Source organism: Miscanthus floridulus, chromosome 13 (genome assembly GCF_019320115.1).
Source record: "Miscanthus floridulus cultivar M001 chromosome 13, ASM1932011v1, whole genome shotgun sequence".
NCBI classification, from domain to species: domain Eukaryota; kingdom Viridiplantae; phylum Streptophyta; class Magnoliopsida; order Poales; family Poaceae; genus Miscanthus; species Miscanthus floridulus.
In genome coordinates this window covers 69240259-69267031 of record NC_089592.1, presented here as the reverse complement: position 1 = coordinate 69267031, position 26773 = coordinate 69240259, and the positions used below count along the sequence as shown (strand labels likewise).

At 44.1% G+C, this 26773-nt stretch overlaps 1 pseudogene; it reads right to left on the bottom strand.

The window, feature by feature from the left end:
* Window positions 1-1818: 1818 nt before the first annotated feature.
* Window positions 1819-4562, bottom strand: LOC136499975 (uncharacterized; annotated as a pseudogene).
* Window positions 4563-26773: the final 22211 nt, after the last annotated feature.

Sequence of the window (26773 nt, the reverse complement as noted above, 5' to 3'; positions counted from 1 at the left end):
GTTAGGACACAGTGGCCGGTAATCCCCGCCGTGCCCTGTCCCGGCCGGTATGGCGCTGATGCGATCTCGGGTTGCGTCGGCCATTCTGTGGTGTTGAGCCGCCGTTCGGCTGAGATTGCAGAGTGGTTGAAGCATTAATGAGACATGATGCGCTGTCTGGAGGGTCGGTCGAGGCGGGGGGTGATGGGCCATGGACGACCCGGCCTCGAGCGATACGGAGAATGAGGCCTCGCGCAAGACGGAGATCGGGCTCCCTGCCGAGGCCTCGTGCGAGACGCCTCGCATGATACGGAGAATGCACCCCCTGCCGAGGCCTTCCATGGAGAGCCTTGGGCGAGGCGGAGACGGCGTTCCCTGCCGAGACCTTCCCTGGAGAGCCTCGCGCGAGGCGGAGTTAGTGTTAGGATGCCGAGACCTCCTGCTCGAGGCTCGAGGCAAGGAGGAGGAGGACCCAGTGGGCTCGGTCGTGGCGGGTGAGGGGCCCACGGCTTACCTTCTAGCTTTATTTTTTAGATGGGACTTTAGCGACCCATTTGAGTTTTGCTTGGGGTACCCCGTTCTAAGGTACCCGACATATAGTTTGGAGACTCTATTGCAACGCTCACTATTCCATTGGTATGATGTTTTTTGCAACACCGTTTGTTTGTTGCTATATCATATATTGCAACACCAAATTATTTTGTCGATAGTCCATATTGCAATGCTCAGTTTGCTTCAAACAATAATTGCATGCCAAACAATATATGATGAAAGAAGCATTTAGACATCCATTAATCCAAAATATGCTTTGTTCGTACAACTCATTAATGAAACCACATCCAATGTCAAACTTAGTTGATAACACACGCACAACAACTGAAACACATAAGGTATCTGACGCATAGTAGCTACTTTGAACAGTTCAAAATGTAATAAGCTATGTGTAGCACTGTAGCAAAGGTTGGCTTGACATTGACCGTCCATCAGTTGTGCACTCCACTCAAACTCTATCTTGCTCCTGAAACAATCATTAACATTGGTATATTCAGCAAACAAAAACTTAGTATTCAACTAAGTATCATTTCACTTTACAGTAACAGAAACTAGCCAACTGAATCTGATTCAGAAATATTCACAGGTAGTGGAGTCAAAAATCACCTGTGCTTTGCCAGCTTGTTGATTCCTTTTGGATAATGCTCGTTTCTTAGCCACAGCATCCCTCAGTGCTTTAGTAGTAGTAAAACTAACTGTCGTATCCCCTCCTTTGTTTTGGCTAGTTTGAGTCTTATTCGCAGCACTATTTCTAGTTGTGCGACCATTACTTGTACTTGCCGCTGTTGTAGCTTCGAGTTGTGTTTGTGGTGGGATGCTATCTTGGTTTTCCTGCAAATCAATAGATGGAGGGAAAATTATGCCTCATACTAAGGACTATCACATGACAACATTAAACACTCTTCAGTTCTCAAACTGCATGCTGATGTGATATTTCTTCACTTTCTATATTTACATTTTCTTCATCCATGTTTGTTGTAGCAGCAACCTCTACATTTTGTCCCCCATCTTTGTTAGCCTACATTTCAATTTTGGTCAGAAAAATCATGAGTGGAGTTTGAAACTACCAAAATGATGCATGGTTTGTAGCCGACCCTACTACCTATTGTATTGATGCTTGTACATGTGTTGATTGCATCATTGCCATAAACTATTGCCTAAGAGCTTCTCTATCGGCCTCCCTTGCCTTCATCATTTGTTCCATTTGACACCTATGTTCTTCCCTTTCGGCTTCCCTTTCAACCTCTTGAGATTCTAATCTCTCTTGTAGCTTTGAAAATGCTTCAGCTAGTGCCGATTCCTGACGCACTTGGTACTGGTAATCCTCAGACAGTAGTTGCCTTCTAGTTGGGTATTTTGCCAAGTATCCATTAGCATAGATCTTGGTTGAATTGTAGTTTCTTGTTTCCTAGTAGGCTGACTGGAAAATCTAATTTTGCTCCACGTCTGAGATGATGAGTGCTTCTTCATATGTTTCCCTCTCCGAAATTTTGCTGCATGCATCATCCTAACAAAGGAGGACAGTTGAAGTAGTTAATTGAAAATTATTTTGTAGGCGGTCACTTTGCATCAGTTAATAAGGTTTGTACAAACTGTTATATACTCACATAGACATCCCTAGAATCTTGGCTTGTCCATTGCCCATTCTTACTGTGCGTGATCATGAAAAGCTCCAAATCATTTGGCTCGTCACCAGTTATTGGGTCCCTCTAATTAGGCAAGAATGTAACAAATTAGCGATATTTCAAAAGGTAAGGAAGCATGGTCATGTGCTTCTGAAGTTATTACCTTCTCAAAGCCACACTGAGAAAAAGTCTTTGATCCTGCCCGATGGTGTACCTTTACATTCTGCCAATTCCTAGAATTCTTGCAACTAACCCTCTGCACAAGGAGTTGATTATAAAAAATATTGCAATGTACCGAAACATATCCTTTATTTCATCAAGTGCAAATGGCAAGAATAAAGTAAAGGTCATCAAACCTGAAAACTTGTCTTGCCAAAATACAAAACCAGATAGTGCCATTCAACAATGTCCAACTCTTCTGGCTTATGTCTCATTCTCTCCTCATAGGTGGTGTACGCCCTGTATGTAGCACTTAATGTTGCTCGCCATCCTTTGTAATGCTCATTAGCGATGGTCCATATTTTTTTCCTATTTTTTTCGTTATTCTCAATGTCCCACTTATGATGTTCAACATATAAAACATAAATTCTAGGTCACTTCTTAACTAATTTGGTAACAAACTGTGTATGCTAGCAAAAACAAATCAGAAACTTACCATCATATGAGATACTATTGAATATTTGACATCTTGATGGATATCCTTCCATGTTTTCACCCCAATGAGTGGTGCTTTTTTCCTTGTGTACACTACTATTTTATCAGTAAATGTGTGTGCGTTCTCACCTACAGCTCCTCCATGTGTAGAGAATTGGACTTTAAGCTTCTGACTGCCCTGCTTGGATCTCTTGTGGCTGGCTGCCAATCCTTTCATAGTACCTCGTGCCTTCCTCTTTTGAGAGTCTTGTCCATCGAAACAATATACAGTGCAAGAGATTAAACAAAATCATTTACATAGGGAAAACTAAACTGAACATCAAAATAAAATCACAATAAGCATCACTTACTATCTCCCTGTGTTTTCTCACGCCGAGCATGTGATGGCTGGTTCAGAGGTGGTGTTGGATTGCTATCTTGACTTGAATTTAGTAAAGCTATCTGATTTGTAGGGTTGTCATATGCACCTGCAGATAATAGGTCGCAAGTGTAAACTATAAATGTATTGTGAAGGACTAATAATAAGTTGGTTGACATTTTGGGAAAAGAAGGTATATATTACTAATTTGATCTAGTTGTCCTTGCACCCTTAACCATTCTTTGTAAGTCTCGACTGTGTCATCCCTGTATATATCTTCAAAATCTGTGAAAGCCATGCTGCTATTAGTGATCTGGCCATTGCAATATAATATAATATAACAATTCATAATAGGGCAGCAACATAACTTACCCATGCCTTGGCCCTATCTATGCATATTTTTAAGCCACACCTGGCAATCATCAAGTGACTTATCTATGGAATGCTCACTATTTGATGCCACAGTTCTTGGCAATTTAATGGGTGTTATGTCCACAATTCACTCTGTTATTTGATCCCTTGACAATACTAATCTGACCTCCCTCTCCTCTGCATTACTTGATATCATTGCATTTGCATCGACATCATATTCGTTCTCGTTTAGTGTTGCTACAGAGTTACCACTTCTCCTCTTGTAGTACAAGTAGTCCCTGGTACCATACCCCAAATTTGATTTCATTGTTATTAAGTTACCAAACGTGAGGTCGTCCCTGGCTATTGTATACTGAGAAAATTGTTGTCCCCCCGATGCCCCCTTGCAAGTGAAAGAAACAATCCATGTTTGTTCCGAGCTGTCATAGAATGTAATGAGAAACATAAGCACACCCTAAACAATATTTAAAGAAGGAACAACTTGAGAATGGCAAACAATAATGTGTCCTTCATATTATTGAAGCATCTCACTACCGTTTATTGAAGGATCTCACTATTATTGAAGTAATTTGTCGAATTCTAAATCATTGCAGTAGCATCCAGACAGACATTGTGCCGTTACCTATCGTCGTCCTGAGTGGAACGCCGGAGGTTTTCTTGTGATTGGCTACCATCACCTCCATCTTCATCAGCAAGAGGTGTCGCCGTCCTGGACAAAGGTGTTTGAAAAAGCGACATCATCGCCCTGGGTCTGGACAATGAAGCAGGTGTTGGCGTGTTGAACGCAGGTGACATCGATTGAGTCTCCATTGATGCAATCTGCAGTCCAGCTACATTGAACAAGTTAACTACATAGACACACAGGTACATGCATTACTCTTTCGTAAGTGAAAAGTGAATAGATCAATGGCTTTAGGGTTGCCATAACTCTGATGAAGAGGAAGTCTGGGAGTCCTTGAGGTTTGAGCACCAGCGGTGGGGAGGCACGTCGTGGCGGCCTCCGGGTGCGGCCTGTCCTGCATCGGCGCCCCTCCAATGATGACGCGACGGCGAAGACAAGCGGCAGCGGCGGGTGCAGATCGGGACCCGAGTTGGAGGAGGGAAAGGAAAGAATTGGAGGAGATGGGGAGGATAATGAGAAGTGGGGAGGTTAAGATTCGTTTTGTTCGCATATTGGGCGGGGTATTAGGCGGTAAATGGATGCATGCGGGCGTCAAGCCAATTTTCGACCAAATTTTAAAAAAATAAGTCAGAAAAAGGGTGTGCCACTGACATGAGGGACCCACTTGTCAGTGCCGGGTTCATGGTGTTCATCTTTTTTATTTTGATTCATTGTAAAAACGTAAAACGTGTTTAGATTTCGCATTTGTTGTCCAAATCAGGTGATTCTTTTTTCCAATTTCTCGGAAAACTTTTTCCTTTCATGTGGTTTTATTTGCATTGTGTTACTCGACCCCTTGTATTAACATTTTGTCATTTGCTTTAATATTTACGTACTCTACAATGAACATACCTTTTTCGAATGTGTCCAAGGTACCAGGGGCTTATGAATAGGCAACTTGGAATCTTGTTTGATCAAATGTGTATCATATAGGTGTATCATATATATGGCATATCATATAGGTGTATCATGTTCAATGTGACCTTTGCCTTGAGGTGATTTCATGTGGGAGCTAAGACAATGTTTCAGTGCAAATTGGTAATCGATGTCCTCAAGGATAGGATTTATTGCACAAACCATCTTTTTGTAGCGTGACATCTTTACCTAGGTTTGGGTTCGTGACACCAAGATACACTTATCTTTGTATTTGTATTTGTATTTATGATAAACCAAGCTAGTGATATACACTTACCTTTGTATTTGCGATAGCATCCACTCCCTCATGCACATTGTGTTAGGACTTAAGAAAATATATATTGGAATTGTATAAACTTAAATTGGCAAAAAAATAGTACTAAAAAACTTGTAAATTAAAAATGAAGGAATATAAATTGAAAGAAAATGCAAAAAAATGTGTTAGGTGTATCATATATATGGCATATCATATAGGTGTATCATGTTCAATGTCACCTTCTTTGCCTTGAGGTGATTTCATGTGGGAGCTAAGACAATGTTTCAGTGCAAATTTTATAATCGATGTCCTCAAGGACAGGATTTATCGCACAAACCATCTTTTTGCAATGTGACATCTTTACCTAGGTTTGGGTTCGTGACACCAAGATACACTTATCTTTGTATTTGTATTTGTGATAAACCAAGCTAGTGATATACACTTACCTTTGTATTTGTGATAGCATCCACTCCCTCATGCACATTGTGTTAGGACTTAAGAAAATATATATTGGAATTGTATAAACCTAAATTGGCAAAAAAAATAGGACTAAAAAACTTGTAAATTAAAAATGAAGGAATATAAATTGAAAGAAAATGCAAAAAAAAATGTGTTAGGTGTATCATATATATGGCATATCATATAGGTGTATCATGTTCAATGTCACCTTATTTGCCTTGAGGTGATTTCTTGTGGGAGCTAAGACAATGTTTTAGTGCAAATTTTATAATCGATGTCCTCAAGGATAGGATTTATCGCACAAACCATCTTTTTGTAGCGTGACATCTTTACCTAGGTTTGGGTTCATGACACAAAGATACACTTATCTTTGTATTTGTATTTGTGATAAACCAAGCTAGTGATATACACTTACCTTTGTATTTGCGATAGCATCCACTCCCTCGTGACACCAAGAAAGCGAAGCACCATTCGCACACACACCTCGCCCCGGCCCTCGACCCGCCGCCACAATGCCTCGCCACTTGTAGACAACATGGGCGATGCTGAACCCGTCGTCCTCACGTCGGCCCCCGATGCCTCCATCGTCGCCGTCGTCCGAGTCGGACCTCGAGGTGAACCTCAAGGACGATCCGGACCGTAAGACCACATCGGAGGAGGAACCGAAACCTCTTCCGGTGGAGGAGGTTGTCTTCAACTCGTTGGAGATGGCTCAGAAGGAGGAGGAGGACCGGCGCCTCCGTGCCATCACACAGAAGGAGACCGACGACTGCATCCTGAAGCGCGTCGTCGAGATCTACAAGGAGGAGGAGCGCCACCGCTAGGAGGAGGAGCGCCACCGCCAGGAGGAGGAGACCGAGTGGCATCCGCGATGGACGCAGAACAATGCCGGCGCAGGGCTGAGCGAAAGAAGCGCGAAGAGGAGCACCGGCAGCAGGGTTGAAAAACCGTGATTAATCTATGTCTTAGGTCCATGTAATAATTTACTGGTGCTAAAAAAACCATGTCGTCGAATCCTTTGTTTGATGATTGTCACCTTGGGTTGATACTTGCATTGCATGACCTCGTTTTATTTGCTTACATATTGGATGTTGCATATTATATGACCTCATTTTGCTTACATCGTCCCTTGGATTGGTACTGTATGTGGCGATGCATCTTGGTCATTGACTCATTGTCACGAAGACCATAGTATATGATATGCTACGTACCGGAGATCGAGGGGCCAACAGGATTGTTGCTCTTCTAGATAATACCGTGTTGCAGCATGTCTATCACTTGACGCTCAATCTCAGTTTTCAATATTGGAGCATAGCGATACGTCCTTATGAAGACTGGGTTGGCACCTTCAATAAGTGGAATAGAGTGATCACATGAGCGAGGAGGAGGCAACTCAGTGGGCTCCAGAAATATAACATCAAACTCGTTGTCCTTCATAATATGGCATGCGAAAGCTATCTTTATAATGAGCGAGGAGGAGGCAACTCAGTGATCTGTCATGTCCATCATCTACCATCTCGGGGCATGTCATGTTTTGCTGCGTCACCGGCCGTGTCCACTATCTACCCCTTTGAATGCATATGTACACGTATGCCTATGTCAACATGTTACACATACATCTCCGCGTCTCCTTGTCTCCTCCGCTTGTTCTTCAACAGTTCCCAAGGCACCGGCAATGGGGAATTAAGACTGATATTCATGTCCACCATCTACCCCTTTGAATGCATGTGCACGTATGCCTATGAATGCATGTACACATACATCTCCTCGTCTCCTCCGCTTGTTCTTCGGCAGTTCCCAAGGCACTGGGCGCGCTATGTTGCTTTGGATTTGTGGAAGTGGGCGAGATTTCGTCATGTTATGCATGTGTTAGCTCCTGGGTAACCTGCAAATGTGTGTGTTGGTGTAGGTTTTTGTCACGTCTGTGTCAGCTCCTACGTTACAAACCCTTGGTCGTTGAGTTAAATTATGAACAGTCCTAAAGATTGACGATGGCGGAGGTGAGGAGTAGCATGGGTGACGCTCCATCCTTCATAGAAGCTGTGAGACGCCGGGCCGGGTGATCTTTTTTTTAATGCTTGTTGCCAACTAAAATTTACCCCAAAAAAAATTAGGCTTCGGATCGCAACATGGGCCCTGCAAGCAGCGTAGCACATGGACACAATTTTTTATGTGTCACACAGAGTTCTCCTATTCTAGTTCGGTTGAAACCCTTGCATCATCGATGCCGCCTCCTCTCACGATGTTTGGTGCCAAGTATCGCCGTCAATCCAGTGCCCGTTTGACTCCTCTGCCCGTTTGACTACTCCTTCGCCTGTCCACCATGGTTGGTGCATCTTGTCATTGCAGAATAATGTCAGGTGATGATAGGAGTTGGATACACTTGCCTCGTTCTTCAATTGAGTGGCAGGAGAATCTCTAAAATTTTCTGGACATCACATTTGGTGGCACATCGAGAGGTGGAACTGCTACGTGTCCATGTCCTAGATGTGCATGCATGGCATACAGACCGCGACCTCTGGTTTAGCTTCATTTGCTTCATAGAGGGTTTGATGAAAGCTTTATCAGGGAAGGGGAAGGTTTAGATGTGGGATTGCACAACGAAGATGCACCAGCAGCCGATGTAGAAGTACACAATGATGCACCACCACCAGCTGATGTAGAAGTAGACAATGAATCCGCACCACATGAAGTTGGAGTAGACAACGAAGAAGGCACATCGAGTGATGACGACTGTGGTGTCACTAATTTGGTTAGATCCCCAATCAGAGGTGCTATACATGGAGAGATCAGAGATACTAATGACAATGAATAGCCGAATGAACATGCGAAGATATTCTTCAAATTATTACAAGAGGCAGAAAAGAAATTGTATCCAGGTTGCGAGGATGCTACTAAGGTCTCTTTTATTGTGGAACTTTTTCAGGTTAAGTGCTTGTACGGTATTAGTAACAGAGCATTGGAGGAGGTACTTAATATGTTCACAAGGCTTTTTCCTAAAGGCCACTATGTCCCGGACATAATGGAGAAAGTGCAAAGGGTGGTTCAAGATCTAGGCTTGGACTATGTAAAGATACACGCCTGTGAGAAGGATTGTGTGTTATTTTGGAAGGAAAACGCAAATCTAGATACATGTCCCAAATGTGGCGAGTCTAGGTGGAAAACGACCGACGACGGTGCTCACAAGGACGCTGCAGATGGTGATGCTGATACAACAAACAAGAAGCGTGTCCCACATAAAATCCTATAGTACTTTCCTCTTACTCCTCGGCTACAAAGATTATATATGACAGAGAGCACATCATCACAAATGCGATCGCATAAGGAAGAATTGGTCGATGATGGCAAAATATGTCACCCTGCTAACTCGAAGGCATGGAAGCATGTGGATAACAAGTATGGTTGGTTTGCAAAGGAAGCTCGTAATATTAGGCTGGGTCTTGCTTCTGATGGCTTCAACCTCTTTGGCATGCAAAATGTTACATACACCACATGGCCGGTTATCCTCATCCCTTACAATTTGCCTCCTTGGTTGTTTGAGAAACAACCTTATTGGATTATGTCGATGTTGATTCCTGGTCCAAAATCTCCTAGAATGAATATTGATGTCTATTTGAGGCCCCTCATTGATGAGCTGAAGGATCTTTGTGAAAAGGGAATTGATACATGGGATGACAAAGTAAAGAAGAATTTTAAACTACATGCTATTCTGCTTTGGACAATTAATGACTTTCCTGCATATGTGATGCTTTCTGGTTGGAGCACAAAAGGCAAATTTGCATGTCCATATTGCCACAAGGATACCGATTATTTGTGGTAGAGATTTGGAAAAAAGCACTGCTACATGGGACATCGTCGTTTTTTGCCGTCGGACCATCCTTGGCACATGAACAAGATGAGCTTCAACAATGAGGTGGAAACCAGGGAGTCTCTAGTACCACTATCTGGTCAATAGGTATTGGACCAGTATGAAACTTTTGATCAAGTGATATTCGGAAAGGCGACATCAAAAAGGAGGAAGCGTGACAAAGATAAAAGATGGCACAATTGGAGGAAGAAGAGTATTTTTTTTAGCTCCCTTACTAGTCTTCTTTGCTCATAAGGCATAATTTGGACATGATGCACATTGACAAAAACATATGCGAGAGCATATTGGGACTTTGCTTGAAATTGAAGGTAAATGTAAGGACAACAAGAATACCCGACTTGACATGGAATAGTTAGGGATAAGGCAAGATCAGCACCCTATCATTGACAATGATAATTATACCTTGCCACTAGCCTTGTACTTTTTAGATAAGGCTGACAAGAAAAGTTTATGCCAATTTCTATTTGGAGCGAAGATGCCTAATGGGTTTAGCTCCAATATAAGGAGATGTGTTGACGCAAATGCATGTAAGGTGTCTGGACTGAAAACACATGACTACCATATTATTCTATAGAAATTGTTACCCTTAGTTGTCAGAAAGATTTTGCCCGAAGAAGTTGTCATGCCATTGATTCAGCTTACTAGGTTCTTTAGTGCACTTTGTTCAAAGGAGTTGGTAGAAGAATATCTTGACAAACTTAGCAGTTCAATTAAAGAGACTCTTTGCCGGCTTGAGATGGTATTCCCACCTGCATTTTTTTATATCATGATTCATTTGCCGGTTCATCTAGCTGAAGAGGCTAAACTTGGAGGGCCTGTGTGTTATAGATGGATGTATCTGGTTGAGAGGTATATACATACTGTTAAAGGCTATGTGAGAAACAAGGCGCACCCAGAAGGTTCAATAGCCGAGGGATACATAGCCGAGGAGTGCGTTACATTTTGCTCCAGATTCTTGGACGTCGACACCAAGCTGAATCGCGCTGATCGTCATGAAAGTACAACAGTGAATGAGCCACCATCTGGTCTGAGCGTATTTGGAGAAATAGATTACAAGAGGAGAGGACAGACTACCGAGATATTTGGTGTAGATGAGGTTCGGAAGATGAGGCACTACATAATTAGTAACTGTGATGAAGCCAGACCATGGGTCGAGTAAGTTGCAATATACCATCATTAATTAATCTACTTTTTGTTTCTGGCATCAACTAATTAATTAATTGGCTATTTCAATGCAGTGAGCACATGGAAGAACTAAAAAAATAGTATAAGGAATCTTAATAAATGACACGAGGAGCACTTTGTAAGGTAGTTCGAGGGCAAGGTTAGTTCTATTTTTTAATTTGTTATTCCATGTGATGGTTAGAATGATGTACTTCTTAACTGGCATTTGTTTTCAAACTATGTTTGCAGATCACCAAACTATACGAGAAAGGTGAAGCAAGTGAACTTATGTATGCCCTTTCTCAAGGACCGGACCATCGAGCTCGTGTGTTCCATAGATGCTACATCAATAACTGGCTATTTCGAACGACTACCATTGAGAGAAACCTCGTCACACAAAATAGTGGTGTGCTTGTGAGGGGTGATGGTACTACTAGTAACATGACCTGGTATGGAGTGATTAGAAGAATGATCTCACTCGAGTTCCCTGCACAAAAAGAAGTTTTATTGTTTCAGTGTGATTGGTATGATGTGCCGGCTGCCAGTACCAGCAAAAGTAGAGGATATAGTAGGGATAAATATGGTGTTATCAATATCGATACTTCTAGGTTTAGATATTCAAATGAACCTTACATTCTGGCAACACAGGCCGAACTAGTGTTTTTTGTCAACCTCGTGAACAAGCTAGGATGGTCTAGTGTTGTTGCGGTGAGACCAAGAAATTTGTTTGCCATGCCAGAAGCAAAAAATGAGGGTGACATGGAAGTCGATCTACTTGATGTGGGAATCCAAGACATGAATCTATTAGTCCCAAATGAGGATTTGTCAAATTGGACAAGACCAAACAAGGAAGGCACAACTGGTGATGCCTCTGTTGTTAATCAGGTGCGTGGCGAAGCAGTTCTCGAACCAGATGATGCGGTCTTAATTGATGAGGATGATGATGACGAAGATGACACCTACATTGATGATGGAGTTGTTGCACCAGTTGCGGTAGAAAGCATAGAAGATGATTTCTTTGTTTAAATACTTATCCTTTGTACAACAATGATGTTTTTTTTGGATTTTTTTTAAAACAATCTCATTGTCCGGGATACTGAATAGCTGCAATTGGTCTTTAAACTGTTATAGTCATGTTTGTTTTCTATCATAAGCACAAATATCAGCAAGCTGGACAATTTTTTTGTTTTCTAAAATTGTCATGGAAGATGCGGATGGTTATCATCCTTGTTGACATATGAAGTGAATTAGCCATCTTCATCATGTAAACAAGTAATATAAAGGCGGCTTAATGTCGAACATACCTTAGTAGCCCAGTGGTAGATGAGTGTTTGCTTCTACTTTAGTTCCTGGGATCAAATCCTCTGTGCAACATTTTTTTTGTCAATAGAATACATTATTCAGAAATGCGTGGAGCATTTTGTCTATTGCAACCATTTTTGGTATATTGCAATACTTTTAGGTCGTTACATCAGGGGTAGTCTAATGCGTGGAGCATTTTGTATATTGCAACCAATTTTGTATATTGCAACACTTTTAGGCCGTTGCATCAGCGGTAGCCTATAGCAACACAAAAAAAACCGTGGCAATATTAACATGATATTGCGACCATTTAGGATTGTAGTTACAATAAGTACTTAACAATTACAATGCCACAAAAATTATTACAACCCCAGAAAACCGTGGCAATAGGAACATGCTATTGCATCCATTCGGAAATCTTGTTGCAATAACCACCCTAGCAATTGCAACAACATGGAACATTATTGCAACCAATAATAACCGTGGCAATAGTTACAAGCAAAAGCAACCAAATCCAACATAGTTGCAATAACACCAAGTAATTGCAATGAAAACCAATACTATTGCAACTAAAAAATGCCATTACAATAATGCCAACTAATTGCAACACAATTCTTAAATGGTTGCAGTAGCACAAGCCTATTGCAACGACAAACCATACATATTGCAACAAATTTAGTCCATTGCATTATAGGCACATATTGCAACCATTTTTTGAAAAGGTTGCAATACGACCCACCTATGGCAACCAAATTAGTGGTGTTGCAATCATGTGACGTGGCATTAGAGGTAGAACCTTGTAGTGTGTGCTCTAGTTATACTTTGGTTATGCTTATACTCCTATGATAAGTGGGCTCTCAAAAGCATGGGTTGTTCATCACTAGCTGATACTCTAGTCTTAACATGAGGCTAGGGTAGTATCGAATGGTGTAAGTGTGGTGCTATGAAGGGACCGAGATCGACCCGCTGCTCTTCGCATGGAGAAAGTAGACGAATGCGGAAGAACCCTAACACTGATCCCAACTTTGTGGAAGAACCCTAACACCGATCCTAACTTCCCAAGTGGATCAAACCAAAGAAGTCAAATATATCAGAACCCTAACACCGATCCCAACTTCCCAAATCAATCAAACCAAAGAAGTTGAATACAATCGGAACTTACTAACATGGGTGGAGGGGAGGCGGGCAAGGGCGTGCTTGGCTGGGGAGGCAGGCTGGGCAAGGGCGTGCTTGGCTGAGGAGGCAGGTGAGGGCCGAGGGGGAGTGCTCGGTTGGGGACGTGGGCGACGCACTACACGCTTGGATTTTTGAATGCGATGAGAAAGAAATGAGGGGTCTTCCTCCATTTAAATAGCCGACTGGAAAGCGGTTACCGGGTGGCCAGATGATGTGCATATCCTTACTATGGAAGTATTGTGTGTCGCTGTGCACAAATATGTGCTGATAGGTGCTACTCTCTAAGGTCCAGTTCATAGGAGCAACTACAACCAAGTCCTCAAATTTTCCATCTATTCCCTCAAATGGGAGCCCTCATCAATGTTTTAGCACTACTTAGCGTACTTTAACTAATCTTCTAAATTTTTCTTACTTTACACTATATTTTCACGGGCTCTACTCATAATCCCTATATGTCAGCTTTGTGTGAGAGATAAAGGAGTAGGGGAGGATGAGGGGCTCCTACATTTTGAGGTTCAGGAGAGAAATGAGAGCCTCTCATCCATCAGAGCTCGATTGAGGCTTCAGCTGGAGCTCTTTTTGTATCCTTAGCTAAGACATCTTTTAACATGGCTTGGTCTCCTAAAATGAACTTTAACCATCATTTATTTTATTATACTATTATTTATGATTACAAACTTATGATTGTTGGATAGTACATTTGATTACAAATAGTTCAAGTTGGAAAACAATAATTAAAGTTGTTAGCTAAATTTGGTCAAAAGTTATAAAGTTTGACTCTTGAGATAAGTGAAATGCCTTATAAACCTAGAATAGACAGAGTAGGTATTATTTGTAATAAATTATTTTAATCTTGTTGATCTTCAAATGAACTTTATCACTCAATTTCCTATCCATTTCGGCTATGTAGGTGATTTAATTATCCATCTATTGGGTGTCTCTTCATTAAAAGTCAGGTCAGCCTAGTGAACTAATCCCCCGATCCCTGATGACTGGTGGTGGCTTGGAATCTCTTCCTTCTTGTAAGAAGAGGTCCCTCAATCTTCCTATAATGTTGCCTCATAAATAGGTGTCAAACTTATAAGAAGCAAGTATTCTTGTAAATTCAACTGACATAGTATATACATGTTAGTTATGTCCTGCATAGATGTCTGGGCAAACTAATATATGTATATCTATGTAATTTATTTATATATGCTATATTCATTCCAAATTTAGGACGTTTTGACTTCTATAGAAACATAGATAGCTTTTGTTATATATTTAATGTAATAAAAATAAGGGGCTCCTGCGTTTTTACCCCTATTTTGTTTTGAAATTGTGATTTTACCCCTGTTTTTTTTACTTTGTGAATTTATCCCTATGATTTCAAAATGAAGCAGCACTTTGCCCCTATTCCGTCATCCTCCCCTAACAGTGTTAAATTTTGTACAAAAGGACAGAAATGCCCTTCTAATTTTGCCCCTGTATGTTAAGCCTATTTGTGATTTTACCCCTAATTTAGGAATTAGACATTTATATTTGCTCAAATATATTTGGCACAACTTATAATTATTTCAATTCAGATTTGATGTTGAAAAAATATTTAAAATTTCGGCAGCACCTTGGCAATATTTTGATAACATAATGACAACAATATGAAGCACATATAAAACACATGACAACAATCATGGAGAAACATGTCCATGTCACATTTTGAAGTCTCCCATACACCATGTGAACATTTCCACAAAAGCTACAAGTCTGCACCATGTCACCATGTCCACAAAAGCAACAAGTCTACACCATGGCAATATGTCCACAAAAGCAACAAGTCTGCACCATATGAACCTGTGCACAAGAGCCAAAAGCATCTCATTCAAGGACCACCTAGAGACCTAACAAACTAGCTAGCCTTCATGTTGTTCCTCTTGTTCGCCGCCCTCCTTGTCCCCTTCCTGTACCTTTGTTCATAGAACTTGGACTAAAGAGCATTGGTTGGTTTGTAATGAGTACATCAACAAATAGGTAGACTAATACAACCATAACTTACATTGGGTCATTGCTGCCCTCTCTTGATTCTCTTCCTCTTCCCCTTCCCCTTCCTCTCATCCTGCCCCTCCTGGTAGAACTTGCACTAAAAGAGAGGAAACATGATTTCAAAAATAGCTATTATTGTTAGATAATCTATTGCTTCCTTGTGTGAACACACGGCAAGGGAAGGCGGTGCCGAAAAGGCTCCCCGCTATGGTACTGTAGCCGCTACAGTCTGCAGAGGCAAGCGCCGAACAGCTCACCTGTCACACTGTAGCCACAGCGGGGACAGGCGCAGAAGTCAGTCCTACTGTGTTATCTAGTCACTGTAGCAGCATGGCAGCTGTACTAGGACTAGATGGATAGAGTTCAAATTTGCCATCTCCTATATAGGGCTCCGACCAATGTTGGTGTCTCTACCGTGTGTGTATGCTCTATTCTCTCTCTTCTTCTACTTCTGACCATAGTGTGTGATTGGACAGCGTCTGTCGTGCTCGACCGTGGTCGGCAAGACTGGTGAGTGGTCGACTCACCTGAGCCAGTGATCCTGTGGGCTAACAATTATCATATCATTGCATAAGTACAAGTGAGCACCAATACAACCATGACTTACATTGGGTCATTGTTGTCCTCTCCTGACTCTCTTCCCCTACCTTGCATCCAATGTACTTCTTGCTTGTAGATGCGAAAAAGTCCACTTACAACCCTTATCAACTCTCTTGCATATGGCTCTAAATCTTTCTTGATCTTTTTTCACAATCCTAAAAGCATGGTCATGCAAGATAGCATGATGTGTAACTGCAGACTTGCACTAATCCACATCTGGGAACACCACATTTACATCAATGCATGGATCATCATGATCATATGAAAACATGGGAGCATCATAGTCATCAACATCATCAACTATTTGACCATCAGGATCAAACTCTAGGTCAGAGCAATCATCATCAGAGTTAGATGATGCAGCTAAATTAGTGTCATAGCTGCTATCAGAGAATATGCCCTTATCATCACTCCTACCCCCTCATCATCATTTGTGGTGGCTCTCTCATTTGTGGTGCCTCCCTCATTTGTGCTGGTTCCCTCATTTGTGCTCCCCTCAATTAGGTGTACTCTACTCCTCACACTAGGATGGCACCTATGTTTGGTTGGTGAAAACTGCAATGGCCCATCAAAATCATTTATCTGGCCATTGATGCAAGCTACCCCCTTGTCTACATTGAGTACAAACCACTCTAAAAGGTGTTCATCAGTTTTGATCTCAAATGAGTCATTTTCTAGATCATGCCATAAGGTTATGTATTGCTTAGAACCCCACTTGTAATGCTCAGCTATGAAATCAATAAACTGAAGCAGCCTAAAGCTATGTATGTCATCAACAACTTTAGTTGGCAAAGTTTTACCCTGCTGCCATGATTTTGGCGCATTGTCTGGCAAGCTGAAAAAAGATCGAAGTCTAACAACAAGCCGTATACCCCTGTGATTTGGCCTACAAACCACAGCAAGTAGTATGCGGTTAGCTAATCCGACTCAAACCATCAACAATGCAGTCACTCTGGCAACAAAAGAACAATACATAAGGGTTAGGGTTTGCTGAAACCTCCTTTGCTCTTCCATGTTGATCGATTCGAGAGATCCAGTGTCCAAGAAGTGTCCTGAGTGCCGTGTGTTGAGCAGGATATCCGCAAGGCGTGGGGCTCTCTGCGCGCGCCCCTACAGCCACGAAGCCAGGCGCCCAGAGGAAGAAGACAACCCACGGCCAGGCACCGCCGGGACCTACGGGCGAACGCCACCGGTGAGCCACGGCAGGGCGCCGCCGCCGCCGCCCGGCGCGCGCACGCCGACCCGCAGGCGGGCGTCGTGGCCACCCCACGCCTGGAGGAAGGCCGCGCCTGCACCTTGGAGCCACGGCCGGGAGGCAGCCCTGCGCCCTGGAAGTAGCCCCGCGCCCTGGAAGCAGCCCTTCCCCTCCCCTTTAGAGATTCTACAGCCGTCGCTGAAAAAGCCACGCCCAAGTCCGATGCGAGCGACGACGTCCCGTGCATTTGGGATGAGGAGATAATGATAAGGGGCACTATGGTCATTTGGCCTTTGTTTTTCAGATTTAGAAGTTTTTAATTCGTTTAATCCATGTCCATATGACAGACGTCAGAAGTAGGGTCAAACGGATCTTTCAGTTCAAAATAACAGGGGTAAAAACATAAAGTTAAAAAAGCAAGGGTAAAATCACAATTAGCTTACTGGTAGGGGTAAGAACATAATTTTCCCTAAAAATAATGTATTAAAAAAAGAAAAATGTCATATAACATAGGGGGTGTTTGTTTCCACAAGGCTAAAGTATATTAGCCATATCACATCGAATCTTTGATACTAACGAGTAGTATTAAATATAGGCTAATTATAAAACTAATTACACAGATTGAGGCTAATTTGTGAGATGAATCTATTAAGTCTAATTAGTTCATGATTTGACAATATGGTGCTACAGTAAATATTTGCTTATGATAGATTACTTAGGCTTAATAAATTTGTCTCGTAAATTAGCACAGGGCCTCTGCAATTATAGCTTTATAATTAGCTCATGTCTAGTCTTCCTAATTAACCTCTATATGAGAAGGACTAAACTTTAGTCAAGGATTCACACACCCCCGTAATATGGCCAAAGATGCAGTATATGTATATCATTTCCATTTTTACAAATTGATGACAGGGTGATGGGCACTGCCGTCACGGGTGCATGCGGGAGCCAGGAAATGGGAGTCCTCGGCTGACTGGATGCATGCGGCGGGAGCCAAGCGAGAGACGCTGGTCCATGGGCATGTGGGGTACCACCCATGCAGTGCACTACTATGCAAATCTTAATCGGGACGGGTAAAAAACCTTAACCAAGGTAGTTTTGTTAACCGCCTCCGTCGAAAGATCACGGTTAATCATGTCTTAACGGAGGCGGTTGGCCGCCTGCCTCGGTTAATCAAATAAAAAAAACAAAAAAAATAAGAAAGCCCGTGGACAAGCTGGGAATAATCCAAATCCACGGGCCCACCGAGACTATGCATGTGTCGCCGCCACCAGGATCTGCCGCCGGATCCAGCCGCTCCAACACGAGCTGCAGGGGAGCATGGGCGGCCAGATCCGGCTGCTCCACCATCAGATCCAGTGGCTCCACCACTAGATCCGGTGCATGGGAGGAGGGGCACCGGATCTGAGCGAGAGGGGTGCCGTCGCCGCAGCTAGAGGGTGATGGAGAGCGCCGCTACCTGGAGGGTGGTGGAGGGCGCCGCTGCCGCTACCGCCGCAGGAGGCCCCGTAGCCTCGCTCGCTCCGCCACGAAAGGAGAGGGTGAGGCGCCGCCGTCGCCGGGGAGAAGAAGAGGCGCCACCGTCGCCGGGGGCTCTCCAGCCATCGGGGCTGGGGAAGGGAGAGGCACCAGGGCTCGCTGGGGAGAGAGAGGGGGCCACTGGGAGTGTTGGGGAGGGGGCGCGTCGGGCTGGGAGGAGACCGGAGGAAGAGAGGAGTGCGGCTGAGGAGGGAGTGAGGAGCTGAGGATAAAAACCCTAAAGTCTGGTGTGTGTGTGTGTGTGTGTGTGTGTGTGTGTGTGTGTTTGGAACTGGGCCTGGACCTAATTTACCGAGGCGGTTGAGTTATAATGCCCACCTCGGTTAATGTTTTACCAAGGCGGTTTGCATTAGGATGTCCGCCTCGGTTAATATATATTAATCGAGGGGCCTGTTAGGTTGCCCACCTCGGTTAATATATATTAATCGAGGTGGGTCTGTTAGGTTGTCCACCTCGGTTAATGATTTACCGAGGAGGTTGCTGGGCCGGCTGCCCGGCCACGAATAACCGAGGCGGGCAACCGGCCCAACCGCCTCGGAGACTAATTTGAAAACGCCTCGCAGAAGATTTTGTGTAGTAGTGGTGGGGCGTATTGATTTATTGTTGTTTTTTTTGCTGGGGTTGGATTTGGGAAGCTGATTCTTATAAGAGCCAGGCTAATAATCTAGTGAGTTGAAGGATATATATATATATATATATATATATATATATATATATATATATATATATATATATATATACACACTCGTGTTATAGATTGATTGCAGCCGTGAGTACTGTGAGCATTTAATGCTTCTATACGCGTGGACGTCTTAGGATCCGCACTTCCGGAGCGAGGAAGTTGGGGAGCAAAGCGTTGAGCCTGTAGCCTGCAGCTGGCTGGGAACATGATGCGTGGTGGGATTCAAGCGTCGGCTCTTTCCTCTCCCCAATTCTCTCTCTGCCAAATCACGCTACTTTTTTTTTTTTTTGACGTGGACACTATTTAGCCGGCTGAGTAAACCTTGTTGTACTCTCTAAGGTGTGAATGGTAGTGTGTTAGGGGTGGGCTCAGTCCGCCTAATTAAAGGCATGTTTAGCTGTACTCCGATACATTCCAATATATCACACTACTTGAGAGGGATTAGGGTAAAAAAATTGAGAATTTTTACAATGGTTGTGAAGAAATGGACGGCTCACGACGTCCGATCCAACGGCTAAAAAGGCATAGGAACTAAGAGGAACCAATTTAAGAGGTACCAGGAGGGCACCAAGCACGTATTAAATGGTGGGCTCATTCGCACCAAGTGTGTACTGAAATTGGTGAGATCAGTGCCTAAAAATAATTGGGATAATTCTAATTTTGAATATTTTTTATATAATTAAGGGTAGTATAGTAAATGTATAATGGAAGCATATTGTTTGGAGTAGTATGTGGATGATTGAAGCACTATGGTTCTGAAATGTATTTCTTCTATTCCGACCACACCCTGGTCACTCGGTCTCTGTTCTTCCTTCTCTCCAACTCTCGGTGACGGGGGAGGCGGCTGGAGTGGATAGATCAGGAGCTCGGTTTGGGGTTGGCAATGGTGGCGGCGGCGGCCATTGGAGGCGCTGGAGAGAGGAAGGGGTTTTGGGAAAGGGCTAGGAGGCAGTGACATGCTGTGGCGGAGCTGATGTGATGGTTACAGGGAGGACGTAGAGGGAGGAAGGGCCAGGTCGCGGAGCCAGAGCATGCTGGCCATGGCGGCCGCGATCGGTGTCTTGCCCATGCACGACAGGGGCGGATCGAGATGGAGTAGGGAAGGGGAGGGCTCGGTCGCGCGGTCGCTGGCGATGCCGGATCGGGATGGCGCGGTGGCTGGAGGTTGGGGCAGGAGGAAGAAGTATAACGTGGCTCCCCGGTGTCCGCACTGCCCGCACTTTACTCAGTCGCCGCCGCGTCCGCACTCCCCGCACTTGACTCCTCCACGGCCACTCGTGCAGCATTCCGTAGGACCGCATCGGCGCATGGCATGGCCACCCCTGGTCCCCGCCATCTCCCTCCCGCTCCTCGCAGCCCTCCGAAGCTATCGATCCATTGTTCCTCTGTCTTTGTCGCCTCTTGCAGTGATGTAATGCGATCCAACGTTCATTCAGTGAAGGTCTGAAGGAACCGAAGAAGTACTGGGCCAGTTTACAACTCCATAAACTACTGTAGCTGGCAAACTAGGCATGAGTGACATTTTCAGATCAGGCACATGCCGTCATTTTCAGATCAGGCACATGCCGACAGAAATATTTCTTCTTTGAAAGTTCTAGCTGTGTATACCTTCAGTTCTAGTTGATGTTTGCTTTTGTAATTTTCCTTTTCTTGCCCCTTATCTATGTTTTTTTTTCCCTAGAACGAGCTACTTTGACCTGATGCTGATCCACGGCCAAGTGAAGCGAATTTGATTTTTGCAGAGGCACGTCCATCTTTTACAATCATATTGGCATGGAATCCTAGAGATTTTTTCTTGAGCAGTTGGCAATACCTACATGGCCATGTCTGCAGACATGACAGTACTGTGTGTGTCCTATGCATAATCTTTCACCAGCTTCACATCTACGAGTTGGTTGCCAGTATACACTATACAGAATGGTAATACAATGTAGATAGAGCGAAATTAGACTGAAAATTCAGTGCTACTAGTAGCACACAGACGCACATTGAACCATTTGCATCTTGCAGGACCACCAGTTATCTTCCAAAACAATTTTATCGTTGTCGTGGGCGCTGGGGAGGACCGGGGCTCCCAGCGACGAGTGCGGGCAAGGGCAGGACACCGGCGGCAGCGATGGTGAGGGTGGGCGAGGCGGCAGCGGCGGCAGCTGGGGCTTGTGCGCAGCCTCGCGGGCTAGGGCTTGTTTCGTGTCCTGGCGTCGGGCTTGTCTGTGACGGATGACGGGAACCGGGGATTGGGAAAGGGGAGGTAGAAGACACTATTACCATACTAACCTTCCACTCATAAAATTAATTAGCGTTAATTATTTGCTTAGTAACCGAGAGGAACCATGAAGTACCCCAACCACAGTAAAAGAGCTCAAAAAAATTAGCTTATTTTCATCCTAATCCAGTCTAACCCATAAGTTAGGGTAGATTTGAGTGTAGTCAAATAAGTTCTATTTCTAGTACCGTTATTAGTAAAACTTTCAAAAAAAAATATGTACAAGTTTATAGAAAAAAGTTTACTATCAAGATATATTCCAGACATCGTCCCTCTCCAACTAGCAAAACCTCTAGTTTTTCCTGGTTTGAATCAAATATAATTAGTTTTGTTCGACGTGGTAGTGACCTCGTATGTGTTTTAAATCAATTTTTTACACGTGGCCATAGGTCCCACATGCTACTCTCTGTGTTTCTTTCTTCCTTCCACTATTTAGTCATTTCAGTCGCCATGAAGTCAAGAATAATATTTATCCATTTGTCATTGTTATATAAATGGCACCTCTCTGATTGCTATTATTAAATGAGAATCTATATTTTCGCCACTGGCGAGAGAGCAGATGCATTATATTCTTGCTATTTTTAGTGACATGACATTCAACATCAGACCACACCAGCGCGTGGAGAACAGTTAGCTGCAACCTGCAGACGACGATGCATCCAAAAAACCGATTTGCCCCTGCCTTTTTCATTTGCTCAGCGCATATGGTATCTACCATCACTGTCGTGTGGGCCTTGAGCATCTTGTGTCTCAAAATCAATCGACCGACGCCAGGATCAGCTCGGCGATCAACTGCCGCGTTGCGGAGCAGCCACTCCACGCCAGCATCGCCACATCGACCCGTGCCTCCAATGAGGTCCCGCTCCGCAGCACGTGCGCCAGGGACACGACCACGACCCTGGACGACGCGTCGGCGGCGAGCGCTACTGCCACGCGCTTCTTGTTCTCCTCCTCGATGCAGTCGGACGTGGCGATCGGCGATCTCCGATCTCCGGCAAAGCAGGGCCCAACAACGGAGCAGCACCACAGGTACCTGCGCGGCCACCGGCTCGCTGCACATGTAGCGGAGCATGGGCGCGGCTGTCCGCGCGGCCCCGGATGCCGCGGTAGGGTGCGCCGAGGGCCGTTGTCGGGGTCGCCCGATCGGCCGGTGACTTCGGAGAAAGCTCCTGTTAGATCAATCTACGCTAAACTCGCCTAGGACGATCGACCTTTCATCTTTTCTAGTTCGTTCCTCGAACCCCGCCTGGCACCTGCAGAATCGTGGCATCCGCTCGCGCCTTGTGCCCACGGATTGACGGTTGGTGCATCTGTTTGAGTTGTAGTGCAGCGAAGGTACTTAATCCGCAAATTTGTAATTGTTTGATTAATCTATCCGGTCTTCTATACTTCCGTTCGCACAGACCAGGCTCCATTCCATGCCTCTATTGGCTTGTGACTCCCATGAGATCTTAGATTTATTTATTTATTGTCCCCCCCCCCCCCCCCCCCCCCCCCCCCCAAATTGTTTGAGATAATAGGAATTCAGAAGCAAACATGTCATTGTAGTCCCGTTCGTAGAGAGAGCTTTCTTCTCTTCATTCAAGCAAGATCTCTCAGGTAAGAGAACTAGTGGTTTCTAGTCATATAGGTGTGGCGGCTTGCGCATTATTCATTATGTGCTTGGGTTAATATATAAAAGAGACTCAATGTTGTCATTCATGTGAGTGAGACCTCAGTTTCATGTCTCAAAGTTCACATTGATAGTTTGTTTGCTAAGCCTGGATTGAGCATAACACAAGTTAGACCAAGGTTATGATGATGTCATAGTTTGACTTTAGAACATGGATGACCGTACTCATACAGTCTGTTCGCTGGTTGATTTCAGCCAGGGCTTATCAGTCAGCCAACAGTGTTTTCCTCTCACAACAAACCAGCACCAGCCGGGCTTATCAGCCCAGAAACCAACCAGCGAACAGGTTCATAGAGTGAAACTATAATAAGAAGAGGTAACCATCATTATAAAAAATTGTTTTCTCTGATAATGATATTGCTAATTTCATTCCTCTACAATTTTGTATTATGTCATCATTATTAATATTTATGTATGTTATATGCATGGTGTTAGGTTGCTATAAGTTTGGGTCTTGGGTCTGTACTGACCCCGGCGACAGTTTATCATAGATTCGTCACTGCTGCACCGTGGCGTGGGTGGCGACGATAGCATGGATAGAGAAAGAAGACCGAGGAGAAGAATGGACGGGTGCATTTCTGTCTTTTCGCATGTCTTGTTGAGGGCATCAAAGCTGTTCTCCACGTCGTGGTTCAATTTAGCATTGCCACGTCAACAGAAACGATTACAAGAATATAGTGTGGGAGTATCTACTCTCTTCAATGGTAAAAATGTAGATTCATATTTAATAATGATAATCACATAGATGGCATCCGTAAAGTGGTAAATAGTTAACTATCCCTGACACGGAGACCCATAGAGTTGATAGCTTAAAAATTGAATTAAAACAAATTTCCTATGAATTTTCTAATATTCGATCAGATTTTAGTATTTTAAATGCATATTTATTTTAGGAAAATATTTAAACTTTTTTTAAAAAAATATTTTATATTTTTCATAAACTCTAATTGGTCTCTTTCAACTATCGTAAAAAGCCTAATTTATCTCTGTTGCCGTTGACATGGTGCCACGTTAGCCAAAGCCGTTTTAAAACAAGGAGTCTAAAAATCAGATTTTTTCAATTAAGGAAGACAAATTAGTTTTCACATAAAAGTTGAGGAGATCATATGAACTTTTCCAACATTTTTCCATTGTGGCCGTTTGCAGCCCACGAGCTTGTTTCTTTCTTTTTTTGAGCAAAAGCCCACGAGCTTGATGGAATCCATCTGGTCTTCGCACATAAAAGTTGAGGAGAGGTCTGAGTGCCGGGCCCAACAAGCCTGAGAGGGTGAGAGACAGACGGAGCCACCTCTTCAACCGCCGCCCTCTCGCCCCTCCTAGGGTCTCCGTCGCCGACTCCAATTCCACATCTCAATTTCGATTCGGTCGACGAGGTGCGCACGGTTTTGGCGGGTACATATAAAGGAAGCAGCCATCGCAAATTTTCCCTCATCGATCTAGATCTATTCAGGCATCCACAGCACGTAATACTCCTGCAGGTTCAGTTTCAGGATCACGACGAACATGGAAACGCCGTCGTTGAGCCACGTCGCTTCTCGTGCGCCCTACCTCGCACTGAAGCACGTCGCAGGTTCAGATCGTCCCGTCTTCTTCAACATCTCGGAGAAGAAGGCCATTGACGTCGAGGCTGCAGCCGAGCTCACCAACAACAATTGCTGGCCGGGCAACCCCGCAGGGCTGGGTACTCGTCCGTGACGCCTCGTCGGCGACCACGTACCTGCTGGATCCTCACAGCCCTCCCTCCTACAGAAACCAGGAGGAGGATCTCGCTGCCGCATCTGCCGGAACAGAACTTGTCCACCTACAGCACCTGCCTGCTATCCGAGTACCCAGCTGGTCCAGGCCGGGAGACCAACAGCAGCTGCATCGTGCTCCTAGTCGAGACCGACGCCCCTGTCATCTGGTACTGTCGCATCGACGGTGAAGAATGGGCAAGCCACGAATACGACATTGGAACTCAAGATCTCGACGGGCACACGGCGAAAGAAATCATATGCACAAGTAGCGGCGTGCCAGGGCAGGTTCTACTTTGAAGGCTGCACCCCAGGCGTCATCGGCGTGCTCGAGTTCTGCCCTGCACCATCGTTCAGATCCATTGCGATCCCTGACGCCTTTTCCGGGACCAAGGGTTTCCAGAAAATGTTCATGGTCGAGTCTAAGCAAGAGCTCTACATGGTCTCCCTGAAGTCCGGCCTTGGTCTTGACGTCGTCCACGGATTCAGTGTTCACAAGATGGATTTCGTCAAGGGCGAGTGGTATCAGGTCGACGACATCGGTGACCAGGTGTTCCTGCTGTCTTCGTGGTACTTCGGCGCTTCTTGCTCGGCGGACGAGTGCGGGCTGCAGCGGAATTGCCTTTATGTGCTCTATCCATGGAACAAACGCTTGATGATATTCAACTTGGTAGAACCAACGGCGGTCAAGGCGCAGGGCTTCGATGAAGCTCCGGCGTGTGATCAGGCACTGTGGATGCTGCCTACCCACCCATAGCCATCGACCACCATACAAGCTTTTTAGGGGTTGGCGTGCGTACGTTTTCCTTCACACTATTTTGTAGCATCTATAAAGAACCTTAAACCATCTTTCATATGTGTAACCCTTGTTTAAGTACCATACTTAGATTCTCATAACAGTGCCACTGATGCATATGTCATATGTGTACGATGGTAGACCTACTTTGAAGTTCGTAATGTTCTCACTTGCTTTTTTATTGAATTATTTGTAGTTTGATTTGACAAAAGAATAATCTATGAACATAGACAGAGTCAATAATTGACATGAGCAACTTATAAGTACAGGATTGTACTCACCCTGCCTCAATGTGAATTCGAGCACCAGCAGATCCACAAAATGGTCAGGTGACGTTTGGTTCTAGGCTCCAACGCCAAGACAATTTTTGGCTGTACCTAGGAAATTTGGCGTCCCAAAATTTTTCTATAGCGCACTTGGTCAAAACTCGAACGGTGAAAATGGTTGTCCAAATTTTGGCTTGGCTACGGATCAAACGAGACTGAATTTTAATTATTTACTAGATATATACCCGTGCATTGCATGGGTCATAAATTGAATGAGACAATGAATTGACGTTTAGTAATTTTATAGGTCCACATGCGTATTTCTTCAATTATTTTGTAAGAGAAAATGAGTCACTGTGACCTCAGTCACATGTTGTTGGAGGTCCCGTCAGACGAGGAACCGATGCGGAGCAGGCGGCAAGGAAGGTGGCGTCGCGCCATGAAGTACTGCGTGTTGATGGGTTCAAAACTTCCACAGGCCTCCGTTGTTGCATCTGTGCAAGACTTAGGCCTCGTTTAGATGCATTCCAAATTCCAAATTTTTTCACTCTCTCTCCATCACATCAATTTTTAGCCGCTTGCATGGAGTATTAAATGTAGGTAAAAAAAATAACTAATTACACAGTTTAGTTGGAAATCACGAGATGAATCTTTTGAGCCTAGT